The sequence below is a fragment of the Rutidosis leptorrhynchoides genome, chromosome 1 (genome assembly GCF_046630445.1).
Source record: "Rutidosis leptorrhynchoides isolate AG116_Rl617_1_P2 chromosome 1, CSIRO_AGI_Rlap_v1, whole genome shotgun sequence".
Lineage (NCBI taxonomy): Eukaryota > Viridiplantae > Streptophyta > Magnoliopsida > Asterales > Asteraceae > Rutidosis > Rutidosis leptorrhynchoides.
This window is the reverse complement of record NC_092333.1, coordinates 13,800,871-13,815,265: the sequence shown is the minus strand read 5'-3', so window position 1 is coordinate 13,815,265 and position 14,395 is coordinate 13,800,871. Positions and strand designations below refer to the sequence as shown.

Here is a 14,395-nt window from a genome sequence, read left to right as displayed (position 1 = left end):
GATATAAAAGTGTGATATAGAAGTAACATTAACAAAAAAAATGCGTAAGATGATAATGGCAGAGTTAGAGATGAGTTAGTACATCCCCTATCTTTTAAGCTTATTATATTATTATATATTATTTTATAGGATAACAGAATCATAAATATGAACTATTTTTATCTCCCAATAGTCATAATAGTAGATTACTTTTACTCTATGCAATAATGTTACTTCTTTACTTGGTGGGTTAAGTAGGCTGACTTGATCTAATTCATTTTGCCATGGGATATGATGTCAAGTTCAGTTTATGGGATATGATGTCGAGTTAGTTTTTTTTTTTAATGAGGTTGTTGTACTAAATGAAATATATTACGGTACAAAATAAATTAATTTTCTAATGAGGTTGTAGAAGAGGTGTCTATTTAATCAAAGTTTTGCTTTTAATATTAAACACATTGTAATCAATGTTTAGGTCGTGATTACCATTGTAACACTGGACAGGTTCGAAAATATTTCTTCTTCAATCATTTGGGCCAATATTACTACAACAGTAAAGAAATGGGTCGCTTTTGTCACTATTTACCTTATTTGGGTTTGGTCTGCTATTTTGTCTATGATATGGATTTTCTGTATCAATGCAGATTTGAAGTGGGTTTAGTCAAGTTTAATGATTAGCTCTTCTATTCGAGTGCTATCATACAAGAGCTAGTGGAAAACCGGAGATCATAAAGGTATTACCTTTACCATTTCCTTCCTTAAATTTGTTTGTAAAATGCTATATGACCTGACCCAGCTTATCGTCGATTGTTATATTATAGATCGTTGATTGTTTAAATAGATCCACTGATAGATGATAAGAGAATAATGGAGAAGTAATTGACGGTAAGAATCACTCTTAGTTAAGTTATTATTATGTCTATAATTTTATATAAAATGATGATCATGTGATTTTCAGGTCCCGCTGGAGAGATGATAAGTTGTTTCGATTACAACTTGATTATAATTAATTTTCAAGTGCCGTTGCTAATGTGATTTTCAGGTCCCGTTTAAACAGATCCATTGGAAGATGATGAGAGAATAATGTTTAACTACTTCGTTGGACACAAATGTCTTTCTAAAGGTTTCACAAGTTAGATGCCTGAAACAGTTTGGTGTTTTTTTTATTGGTAAATATCATCCTTTTGTAAATGCTTGGATATTTTTATTTCATATTGAAATTGTAAATTCCTCAAACAATCATTATATTAATAGCATTTTTGATGTAATTTCTACTACATCCATAAAAATATCCCCTCTATTTTATGTATATGGGTTCTCATTTAATTTGTGAAATCAGGTTTTGAAACTGAGGCTAAGAGTATTAAACCGAAATTTCCTCACTTATTGATCATCAATAAATCAAAGATATTGGTAAGAGTATCAACTGAAGTTGCGTTATGCTCTAAAATAAATTCAAGGGTACTTGGTGTTGAATTGCTTTGTGATAGTGATTGTCTAGCCGGTGGCATTGGTATCTATAACCTTCTGGCATATAAGCTTCTATCACACTTGATTGTTGGATGTAACCTTAATAAGCATGTAGTAGTCCTTGGTTGTTGTTGGTAATGACAATCTGTTGTGAGTTCATTAGTGCATAGTTTAGTGCACTTAGCTTGTGTTATTATGTAATGATATAGTGATTTGGATACTAGAAACTACATTTCGGATAATTAAGTTTATGTATAGTGACATTTTGTAGTTTGTGGGTACAAGATAAAGAAAAATAGAACTTCAGTGACTTTTGGCAATGAGAGTCTTAGTGTTTCAATGGCCTTTAGTGAGGTTCAACTTAAAAGTTGTGGGGATTTTGAATCGATCAAGAAAACGTAAATTAGAGTGGCAAAGATGGTTCGTGAAATCAAGATCCGACACCATACCAGGTGAAAACCATTACATACATTGGAAATCTGTAGTCAAATTCATACATTATAATTTAGACAAGACATATATGCTAATTTATACAATAATTTTTTTGGATATGTATTTACGATTGATGTATCTCTCAAAATACCAAAGATTCAACCATTCTGATTTGATGCACTGTCAAATTTTTGAATAAATATAACGTGTGTTTTTTCAACACGCAATACTCATGCTACAATAAATGCGGTCTGATTGTATAACCACACGAGACAAACACCTCAAACAAACTTTTCTATTTGTTTTTATGTTGCATTTCAATGACTACATTTCCTTCTAGATTTTTTATATAATAAATATTTTTTTGGTTTTCATTATCAATGCTTTTTATATGTCTACAATAACTGTTTAAGTATTTTATACAATGTTCAGCTTTTAAAGTTTTTTTACAGACATATATGGTTTTTTTAAATTGCAAGTACATACATTGGATACAGAACAACTAACATAACTACTTACATTAAATACAATAATAATAAACATTATTTCTTTACAAACACTCACATAGCCCCGCGAATTCGAGGGTCCTCCACTAGTTGATTCATCATATGTAGTGCAGTAATGTTTAATATATTCTATATACTCGTATAATAAATTCAAGCATCAGTTTCATTTGCCGGCCTTGTCATGGCAGATGTTTCAACATTATATGTAAGCCTTTTGGTTTATCTACGATGATTTTTTTTCTGCCATTTTATAGTATCTGATCTGATTTATGATTCTTTTAGTCAACAAAGATTTGTGTAACGAGAAACCTTTAGTGAGCTACAACTTGTGCTTGCTTCTGTTTTAGTGACAACAGATTGATTATTTGTTTCTTTGGTGTCCACACTATGTTTGGACAAGTCAATATATCATTTATGATGCTTTGAAATCATCAACTTAGTCAACCATCCTACATTGATTTATCGAAACCTTTATCGAAACCATCCTACACAAATTTGTTGATACCCAGATCTGTTGCAATGTTGATGTATACGAGTAGTCCCTATAGTTTTTAAAATGTACAATGGTGGTCCTAGACCTAACGCCAGTTAGTTGCCAACGCATAAAAGGTAAATCTCGGGTAATCAAACCCCTCGAGCAAACCTCGGGTACTTTTTGTACTCACACTCCATTTCTAAACAATTTGGCATAATAAGAAATTCAATCCGGTTAAAGATTCACTATCTGTATTTTTTATTTCACTTAATTTGAAAAGAAAAAAAACGTGTAAATACAATTTCAAAAAACTCATACTAGCAACTAATATATTATCATTTAATTTTAACAATTATATATATATATATATATATATATATATATATATATATATATATATATATATATATATATATATATATATATATATATATATATATTTAATATAAAGTAAATAGTAAGTTTACTTTATCACTTGCGTTTTATAAAAAATGAGTGGCGAGCTAGTCGTGCGTTGCTGCAGCGAATGGTGAGACAGTTATCTATTTATAGAAACAAACAATTAATATGGTACGATCTAAATAAATATCAGAAAATTAAAATAAGAGAATAATGTGTTAAATAAATTTAACTGCTTAATTCTTTATATACTTTTAGAAGTGTAACTAGTTTTTCAACCCTCGCTTCGTGCCGGGGTTCGGTTTCCAATGTATTTTATTATGTTTATTTTGCAAAATTATTTCGTGGCTAACGATGATTTCGTTGAAGCGCAACTCGAGTCGAACGAAAATGTATAACCCGTCAAAGATTTAGATGTTATCTTAAATTAACTATATATGTGTATTTCCGCGTTTCGCTATGGAGTTGTTGACTTTTTAAAATTTAACGCAATTAACTCGTTAGCTTATATTAACACTCCGTATGATTTAAGAATAGAATATTTACTGAGTAATATTAAAAAAATTACTAAATAAAAAAATAATAAGACCCATATGTATATGTTGTTAATAGATGAAAATAGGTACGGAGTCCGTGAGGAAAAAATCAACGTGTATGAATGGTGGACTCAAATATTTAGCGTTTTTTTAAAAAGCGTCCGTTTTGCGTATAGTTAGTGACATTGTGTTCGTAAAATTATTTCGAGCTTAACTATGGTGTCGGAAAAATTTAACTCGTTGCGGGCGAGAAGATATGACCCGTTGAATATTTGGTTGGAGTTTAGTTAAGAGTTTTTATAAAAATGTTAATTTGACACTTTACCCCCCTGTTTGGGGGGTCGTTTTTGAATTTCGAACAAAGTGTGGGGTTTTTTGGAAAGGGGAAAAAAAGAAGTGAAAAGACGGAAACGCCCTTGCTACTATTCATGGATTTTGTCTAATAGTTAATACTAGTTTTCGAACCCTCGCTTCGCGCCGGGGGTTCGGTTTACAATGTATTTTATTGCGTTTAGTTTGTAAAATTATTTCGTGGCTAACGATGATGTCGTTGAAGCGCAATTCGAGTCGAACTAAAAGGTATAACCCGTGAAAGATTTAAATGTTATTTTAAATTAACAATATATGTGCATCTCTGCGTTTCGCTTTTTAAAAATTTAACGCAAAATCAACGTGTATGAAAAGTACCTCAAATATTTAGCGTTTTTTAAAAAGCGTCCGTTTTGCGTATAGTTAGTGACATTGTGTTCCTAAAATTATTTTGAGTTTAACGATGGTGTCGGAAAAATTTAACTCGTTACGAGCGAGAAGATATGACCCGTTGAATATTTGGGTGGAGTTTATTTAAGATTTTTTATGAAAATAGTTATTTGACACTTTACCCCCCTGTTTGGGGGGTCGATTTGAATTTTTGAAAAAAGTTTGAGGGGCTTTGTTGGTAAAATGAAATTTAGTAAAAAAAAGAAGGTGAAAAGTCGAAAATACCCCTATACTATTCATCATTTTTATCTATTAGATATATGTTTATATAATAGTAATATGGAGTTGTAAATTAGGAAAACCTCAAAATTCATATGAAGTAATAATAAAATTTTAAAATAAATGGTTACAAAAGAATATTAATATATGCATTATATATAATAATTTAACTGTACGAAATTTCAAAGATTATAAGATTAATACACAATACAAAAACAGAAATGCGTTTAAAAAGAAAAAAAAAATGTATTCATTTCCTTATAAGACAATATAAAAAAGTTACCCGACCATTATTAATAAAAACAAAAAGCAAGGTAATTTGAACACATGAACTAAAATGACAAATAACTTCAACTAACCACAATCTTTCGATTGTCTTTTAATATACGGTGTTTAAATGTTTTCTCTTTGCCGCATTTCGTTGCGTGCCTATGTTTTTAAAGTTGATTGAGTGTAGATTGTTATTGTTATCAACATAAAATTAAAACATATTACTAGTGAAATGACCTGTGGAACCACGGGTTTGTTTAAACGAAAGAGTTTAATGGTATATTTTAGGTATTAAGTGAATTTAAACGCTAAAGTCATTTAGTTTAATGACCCAACGGATTCCGACTAAGAAACTTCTCGTTGTTTTTACAAACACATTGATGTACTTAACTTGGTCGGAATAAATTAACTACATTTATTCTCTCACCATCATCTTTCAATTTTCATCACAATTACTATTTTCCTTGTCATAAAAGTCTACATTAGAACCTTTTATTAAGACATGTATTTCGTATACATATATAACGTAATTAATCTCGTAAAGAGAATTCATATTTGAATTTGAATAATAACATAATAATAATTAATAATTAATGAGAGTGACTTTTTTTCCCGAAAAACATGAAATAAATAAATAAGTAGAATTAATTTAATTAGACATTAATTACATCATCTTAAGGGTTTAGATTTTTTTTCTTTTTCTTTTTGATTTTTTTCTTAACAAATGAATTGACTTAATAATGGCATCATCATTGTAGGATTTTAATAGATAAAGTTGCTATTACAATAATAAATAATCTATCTATCTATACTATATATAATAACAAACACAAAAATAGATCATCTTATTTAATAAGAACTAATTCTAGCCGTCAAATCCTAATTAGCCCATAAATCTAGATCATTAAAATCTACACATTATGATTATGACCTCATAATCTAAATGATTAACACTATTATGACTAAAATAACCTTCTAATTGGAAAAAAGGCGGAATGAGATTAAAAGATAGGGGTTATGTAATTTTCACCCCATTCACTATCTAACTAGAAAGCAGAGAACCCTAATCTCCTCTAAAGATACCCACGACAATCATCAATCGAATCAACAAATCGTTCCCTTTATGGACGATTGAATTCAGCTTAGGGATTTTAAAATAATTTTTGAAGTCTATGAGAGAAATTGGGACCAATTGCGAATCAAATCGATTGTTGAAGATTATGCGAAATAAACGAACTCTGATATCTATGAAATCGAGTAATCAATTCTTATTTCATATGTTTTTTAATCGATTATTAGTTTACTTATTAGCACATGAAGAAAATATGGTTTTTATTTTGATCTCAATTACCCTATATTCACCCGAACCCCCAATTTTAGGTCTGAATCAGTTATTGGTTTCTTGTGTTATTTCCCCCCTTTCTACTCACTTCTGATCGCTGCATAGAAAAAAGTACAAAAACTCCAAATTCAACTGTTGTTTAATTCTGTCTATAAGTATTTTGGTCCACCAAGTGTTTGATGAATTGCATCTTAGAACACTGTAGTTGTTGTGAGTGCTTTTAAATATCTCTTATTCATATTTTTGGTTCCGTCGTTTAGTTTACTGTTCACTCGAGAACTTTTTTTGTGCGTTTGGGGACATGTCCGGTTGCTTTGTTGAGGGCTATGATGATCAGTGCTATTATCTGAGCAAATGATTAGGGGATATTGAAGATCGGATCCGCATCTCGACAAGGCGGCACCCGGAAGGTACAAATTATGTGCAACCGTGTGTGCAAGCAGCCGCAACGGTTTTTGGATATTTTTTACGCTAGAATTCTCAATTCCAGATATGAGCCGACTCTTTTTTCCAGTCTAAAAAGTAAAATACCACGCTTTACGCACATGATATTACTCATCCACGCTATGTTCCTCACGCAATATCTACCTCGTTTTACTCGGTTTTCATTTCCAAAGTGCTCAAAAAGTTATGATCTTGGGTTTAATGGCGTTCTGAGTACTATTGCAGCTCTAAGTGTAAATTCGGTGTAAAATTGACCAAAGTGTGCAAATATCAAGAAAACTGCAAAGTGCTGGAACTGACATCAAGAACAACGTTCCATCATTAAAGAACGCCGTTCCATTTTCAAGAACGTCTTTCCAAAACCAAGAACGACGTTCTACCTGGGAATATACAAAGGAAATGAAAACATAAATTTTTGGCATTTAGAGAACGATTCAGGAACGACGTTTGTAGCATTCAAGAACGACATTCCACTTTAAGAGCCAAAGAACGACGTTCCTAAAAGAGGAACGACGTTTTTAAAAGAGGAACGACGTTCCTCTTCGTTTTCTGGGCAGTTTCTAAGGAGTATAAATAGAAAGAGATGAAAGGTTTTATCATAACACATTCAATAAAACAGTTTCTAGGGCGTGGTGGCTGGAAGAATTAGGGTTTGATAGGTAGATTATTGAGTTTTCCATCAAGTTTTCATCATTTACTTCACTTTACATCAAGGATTTGGAGATTGAATCAAGATCTAGGGCTTGTTCTTCATCATCTTCATCCCCTTCATCTAGTCACTTTTGTAATGTCTTAAGTTTGGTACAATTTACTCTTGTTTATTGCATAATGATGCTTAGATTTACTAGTCTTGCTTGTATTGATCGTGTTCTAGTCATGATTGGCTAGTCTTTATTATGTACACTTGTTTATGATACTTGAATGCTAAGGATTCTTCATATCTATGTTATTGATTGTGTTTGGATGAATATTTGAGTTGATAATTGTAGTTTGTCATTAGAATTAGTCACAAGATCCTTTGTTATGCTTGTTTTGGACTTGACTTTGATTATATGAGTTGTGGAACTTTCAAAGGGATTTGATTAGGGAAGCAATTCGTACTTCAACACGTAGGTGATCTAGACAATCAAATTGGGGCTTTCAATGGATTGGGGTCTTAGTTTGGATTGGTTTTCAATTGGTCCTTAGTCAACATAGTGAAGTTGGTTTTCTTAAGGGATTTTGATTACCAAAGGGTTTTAGGGGACTTTAACCTAGGCTAAGTACTAGTGATAATTGCATGATTCAACTAGATTCAATTAATGCAAGCTTATGAGAATTTGTAAGTGTTGATTGATCATAAAAACATCTAGTAGGGATACTAGTCCAAAGTTTGAACACAATTAGCTCTTAAATGAACAATAGAACAATCCGAATGCTTCAAGTGGATTAAGCAAGTGTACATGCCTTTAATATTAATATTTACTTAATCAATCTTAGTTTTTTTAGTTTTAAATTGCAATAGTTTTCTTAAAATCTCAAAATTGAAAACCCCCCAATTAAAACAAACCTTAGGATGATTATGAGTTTTCATAGATTTAACTAGCATTCACCGCTCTCTTGGGACGAATCTTAAACGGAACACTTGCTAATTACAACTACCGAGTCATTGTTTCTCGTGAGTTTGTTCATAGTCGAGTCAAAGTTTAATTCAATTATAAATTTAAAAGAGAGCAAGTAAGCATGTTTGCAACGAACTCATCAGCACATAATAATTACGCTTTAATTTTCGGATATGCCATTTTGCTGCTTTCTTTGGTGTCGTATTTGTTACTGTTTGCTCTTGCTTATTATTGTTCCCTTCAAATAAATACTTCATTTTCACTACTTTCGGTATTATCGGCAGTGATAATACAACAGTTCCTTACGGTACGCATAACAATGGCTGCAGCTTTAGCATCAAGACTTGGTTCATCCAAAAAGATGATGGACGGATTCGCAACCAACTCTACGTCGATCGTTAGCCGCTTTCTCTATTCAATCGAGAGACCATAGACTCCAGGTACTCATACTATAGCATCACTTATTGGATTAAGCTCCATTAGTTCCATCAACTCCTCTACTGTGACAACCCTATTTTTTTCGTTATCTTTTGCGATAAATATTTAACTTTTGTTAATTGGTATCCTTGTCATGTCATTTTTTATGACTAATTATATTATAAATAATTTAAATAATATTTCAATATTATTTATTAAATGAAAATGTGTAATTATGTGTTATTACGTTTCAACGTATAACGATTATATTTCGAAGAATCGGTTCGGTTTTCCAACCAACGATTAGATTTTCGTGATTTCCAAATCCGAACTTATTTATCTATGACATTTCAATGTCGTATGAATTCATAAAATATATCTATATTTTATTTCGTGGATTTTTATCCTTTTCGTGTATTTAAATCACGTTGATAATGTTAAAAACGAACACATATTTCATAGCATTATCCTTCCAGAAAGACAAGATTTTAGTTGCAATTGTTCTATTTCCAAGTGATATTCGTTTAAATAAATAAGTGCGAAGACTGAAGACGCAAATGAAGATTTGAAGACGTAAACGACCAAAAAGCTCAAACGTACAAGTTACAATCCTAGAGGTTCAATTTATTGATGATTAACGTCTAATTATTGACAAAGGTACAAGACGCAGAACGCAAAGTACAAAATATCTCAGCGTATAAAAAGACGTTCGAAAATCCGGAACCGGGACTTAAACCGAGTAACAACGTACGACTCAACGGAGCTAAAATTACAAGTCAGCTATGCACAAGAATATAATATAATATATATATAATTATATAATTTATATATATATTATTTATATTATTTAAATACGTCGACAAACTAGCAAACAAATGCAATGTGAGCTGGATTTTGCTGCCATGCGATCGCATGGCCTGGAAGAAGAAAATCCATGCGATCGCATGGCCCTGAAAAGTTGGCCACATGCTATAAATTCAGACTTCCTGCTCGACGTTTAGACACACCTTATTTTCTTTCTTTCTAAATTTCATTCAGAGTATATATTTATATTTTTATAATTATAATTATAATTTTAAGTTTAATAATAATTGGGTTATTGTAACGAATGTTTTACGGGTTTTAAAGTCGAAACTCTGTCCGTGTAACACTACGCTATTTTTAATCATTGTAAGTTATGTTCAACCTTTTTAAATTAATGTCTCGTAACTAAGTTATTATTATGCTTATTTAAGCCGAAGTAATCGTGATGTTGGACTAAATATTAAAGACGGGGTTATTGGGCTTTGGACCATAATTAGGGTTTGAATAAAAGACCGACACTTGTGGCCATTGAACCATCGGCTATTAATGGACTTTATATTAACTAAATTATATTTTGTTAATATAAAGATTTACAATTTGACGTATCTATAAATAACCACATACGCCTGATCGGGTACGATGGGCGGGATATTTATATATACTAATAATTGTTCATTTGACCGAAAACGGGGGGATGGATTAATAGACTATGGACTAATTAAAACAGGGGTAGATTACATTCAAGGGTAATTGGTGTAATTGATAATAAAGTATTAATACCTTGGATTACATATAGTCGATAACCTGGTGTAGTTAATAACAAAGTATTAATACCTTGTTACAGTTTAAATCCCTAATTAGTTGGAATATTTGACTTCGGGTATAAGGTTAATTTGATGAGAGCACCTATTATAATTATAACCGATGAACTATTATGGACATAAAACCAGATGGGTATCAAATAATCCAGGCCAAAGGACAATTAACCCAGGGTAATAAATTAAAATAAAACGTCAAACATCATGATTACGGAAGTTTAAATAAGCATAATTATTTTATTGCATATCTCATCGTACTTTTAATTATTGTCATTTTAATTCTCGCAATTTTATTTACTGTCATTTAAATACTCGTAATTTTATTTAACGCAATTTTATTTATCTTTATTTACTTTATGCATTAAATTAAGTTATTTTTATATATTTTGCATTAGGTTTTAACTGTGATCTAAGTTTTAAAAATCGACAAACCGGTCATTAAACGGTAAAACCCCACTTTTATAATAATAATACTACTACTTATATATATATATATATATATATATATATATATATATATATATATATATATATATTTGAATAAATATATAGTACGTTTTCAATCGACCTCCCTGTGGAACGAACCGGACTTACCCAAAGCTAAACTACTCTACGATTAGGTACACTGCCTATAAGTGTTGTAGCAAAGTTTAAGTATATCCATTCTATAAATAAATAAATAACTTGTGTAAATCGTCTCGTATTTAATAGTATTTTGTAATAAAAACTAATAATATTTACTACGCACCCCGCTACTTCATCAAGAATCTTTGGCGCCGCTGCAGGGGAAAGCTGAAGCGAAACGCTATATAAAAAAAAAATATAAGTTTTAATCTATTTTTGTAAAAATATAATTTTTTTTAGTTTTAAATATATAAAAAAATAAATAAAAAATAAAAAATAAAAAATAACAAAAGTTATAGTTTTAAAATTTTGTTATAAAAGTGTTTTAATTTTAAGTTTTTAAAAATAAGTTTATTTTTATTTTAAATAAATTATCTATCTATTATTTTATAAATAAAATAAAATAAATAAATCAAAAAAAAAAAATAAAAAAAAAAAGAATTGAACCGGGCCGAGTCACTGTAGCAGCCCAACAAAACTGGCCTGGAAAAATACTCCATGCGATCGCATGGAAATCCCACTTAACCTCATGCGATCGCATGAGGGTTGCTGACAGCTGAAACCTAGGACAGCATTTAATACGGTTAGGGTTAATTTAATTATTATTATTAATTAATTTAGATTAGGGTTAATTATTTTATTATTTAGTTTAGTTTTTAATTAATTTGTAATATTTAAGTTTTAATTAGTTTTAATTATATAAAAATTAATACTTTTATAAAATAATAATATAAAAATAATATTTTTTATAAAAAATTTTATTTTTATCATTTTAGTTATAATTTGTATTTTTATCGTTTATTCGTAATTATTATAATTATCATTCGTAATTAATTTTAATTTATAGTTTTTGCCGTAGTTATTTTTAGATTTCCAGATTTTTAAGTTTTGCCGTAATTCTCCCTTAAGGTCTTTTTCCTAGAACTAGATTTTAAGAGCCTTAGAATTTTACGACATCATTTTGCGCTTTAGTAAGTTTATAGATTTTAGTGCCTATTAAGTAATTGCCGTTTTCCGAATAAAATTGCATTTAAGTTTTAATACCTTTAGAATTTTTAGACTTTAGTCGTAACTTTTAGTTTTAAATTTTTAGACGCTAAGTTTTTAGACGTAAAACTATAGTTTCTAAGTTTTAGACTTTTGTTTTTCGACGTTTATTTTCGACTACTTGTTTTTCGATGCGCTTTTTCTTTTTCATTTCTATGCTCTAGTTTTTAGGACATAGATTATCTTTTAAATTTCGACGAAAAATTATTGAAAGTGGTTAAATCAATAGACCCCAATTTTCTGGTTCATAGTAATAGTTGGATTTGTTAGTGGCGAGTTGTGGATTTTCCAATTTAAAGGATCCTGGCTACCTGCTGCATCTATTGACTATTCGAAACGTGGGCAAAATCAGAAAAGTCTATTAATTTGATAACTTAAATAATTTTTACATTTATAACTAATAGGATATTCAGTGAATGCACCGAGCAAAACGTTCACCACCTTTTATACGTTCACCACCTGTAACTCGATCAAGACATCTATCCAATATTGTCGCCGTTGATTTTTCTTTAGAATCGTCATCTAGTCAAACAAGTACTCCAACTCAAATTTCCGATAATCCAATTTTTGAACCCAATTTCACAATTGAGAATCCGGAGGATATTCAAGGACAATTCGAAGGTCCTTAACCACTAATCATTCCTCCTGAACCACAAATTATTCATCCAGAGGTTATCGAGGAAGAAACCATTAAATCAGAATCTTCTAGTGATTCAGATTCAACAAATTTAAATATGGAAGTAACGGAACCTCAAAGTATGGAAGACCGAATGAGTGCCACACGTACGGGCCAAGGTCATGCCATTAATCAACCAGATGTTAGAACAGAAGATTTTGAAATCAAAGGACAAATCCTACACATGATCACCAATCAATGCCAATTTAGTGGTACAACAAAAGAAGATCCAAACGAACATCTTCGAACTTTTAATAGAATTTGTGCTCTATTTAGAATCCGAGAAATCGAGGATGAAACGATCTATCTTATGTTGTTCCCCTGGACTTTAAAGGGGGAAGCTAAAGATTGGTTAGAATCGTTACCTGAAGGAGCGATTGATTCATGGGATGTTTTAGTTGAGAAATTTCTTCAAAGATTCTTTCCGGCATCTAAAGCCGTGAGACTTCAAGGAAAAATTGCCACGTTCATGCAAAAGCCAAATGAAACGTTATATGAGGCATGGAAAAGATTCGGAAAAATGTTGAGAGGATGTCCTCAACATGGGTTAGACACCTTTCAAATAGTTCAAATATTTTACAAAGGCGTCGACGTCGCTACAAGAAAAGACATCGACACAGCCGCTGGTGGTTCCATTATGAAGAAAACAGCAACCGAAGCTCACAAGATTATTGATAATACAGCCTCCCACTCACATGAGTGGCACCAGGAAAAAGATATCTTTCATTCATCTAAAGCGGCTAGAGCCGATTCTAGCCATGACTTTGATTCCATTTCCGCAAAGTTAGATTCTTTCGAAAGAAAAATGGAAAAGATGACTAAAGATATTCACGCAATACGAATTAGTTGTGAGCAGCGTGGAGGACCACATTTGACAAAAGATTGTCTCAGTATTGAACAAACAATGGAACAAAGAGAGAATGTTTCCTACATGAACCAAAGGCCGGGAAATAATTATCAAAATAATTATCAACCGCCAAGGCCAAACTTCAATCGAAATCAAAACTTTCCGTACAATCAAAATACTCAACATAACAACCAACATGGTCCTAGCAATCAACAAGTATTTAACAATACTTACAATCAGCAAAGACCTGGTTTCTTTAATAAACCACCACAAACCGATGAGAAAAAGATAAACTTAGACGAAATGATGGCAAAGCTAATGGAATCTCAAACACAACTTATGACATCTCAAAAACAAACTAATGAACAAAATGCTCAAGCATTTAGAAATCAACAAGCTTCAATCCAAAATCTAGAACAAGAAGTGAGTAACCTAGCAAGGTTAATAGGTGAAAGAAAACCGGGGAGTCTACCTAGCGATACAAATGCTAACCCCCGAAATGAAACAGTTAAAGCCATTACCACAAGAAGTGGTATGACACTTAATCCACCTGAAATACCTGTAAGTTCCGATAACTCTATTCCTATTTTTGAGGCACCACAGCCTGAGCAAGATAAAGAATAAGAACCAGTAGTTGAAAAGGTTAATGAAGATAACACAGTTAAGGCAAAGCCTTATGTTAAACCATACCAACCACCGCTTCCCTACCCGAGTAAAATGAGAAAAGAAA

General features: G+C 31.2%; 1 non-coding gene across 1 annotated transcript; it reads right to left on the bottom strand.

Moving 5' to 3' along the window:
* Positions 1 to 13,260: 13,260 nt before the first annotated feature.
* Positions 13,261 to 13,367, bottom strand: LOC139886784 (small nucleolar RNA R71). The gene has a single exon (XR_011772650.1). It is a non-coding gene; the product is annotated as a small nucleolar RNA R71 (small nucleolar RNA).
* Between the last annotated feature and the right edge of the window lie 1,028 nt (positions 13,368 to 14,395).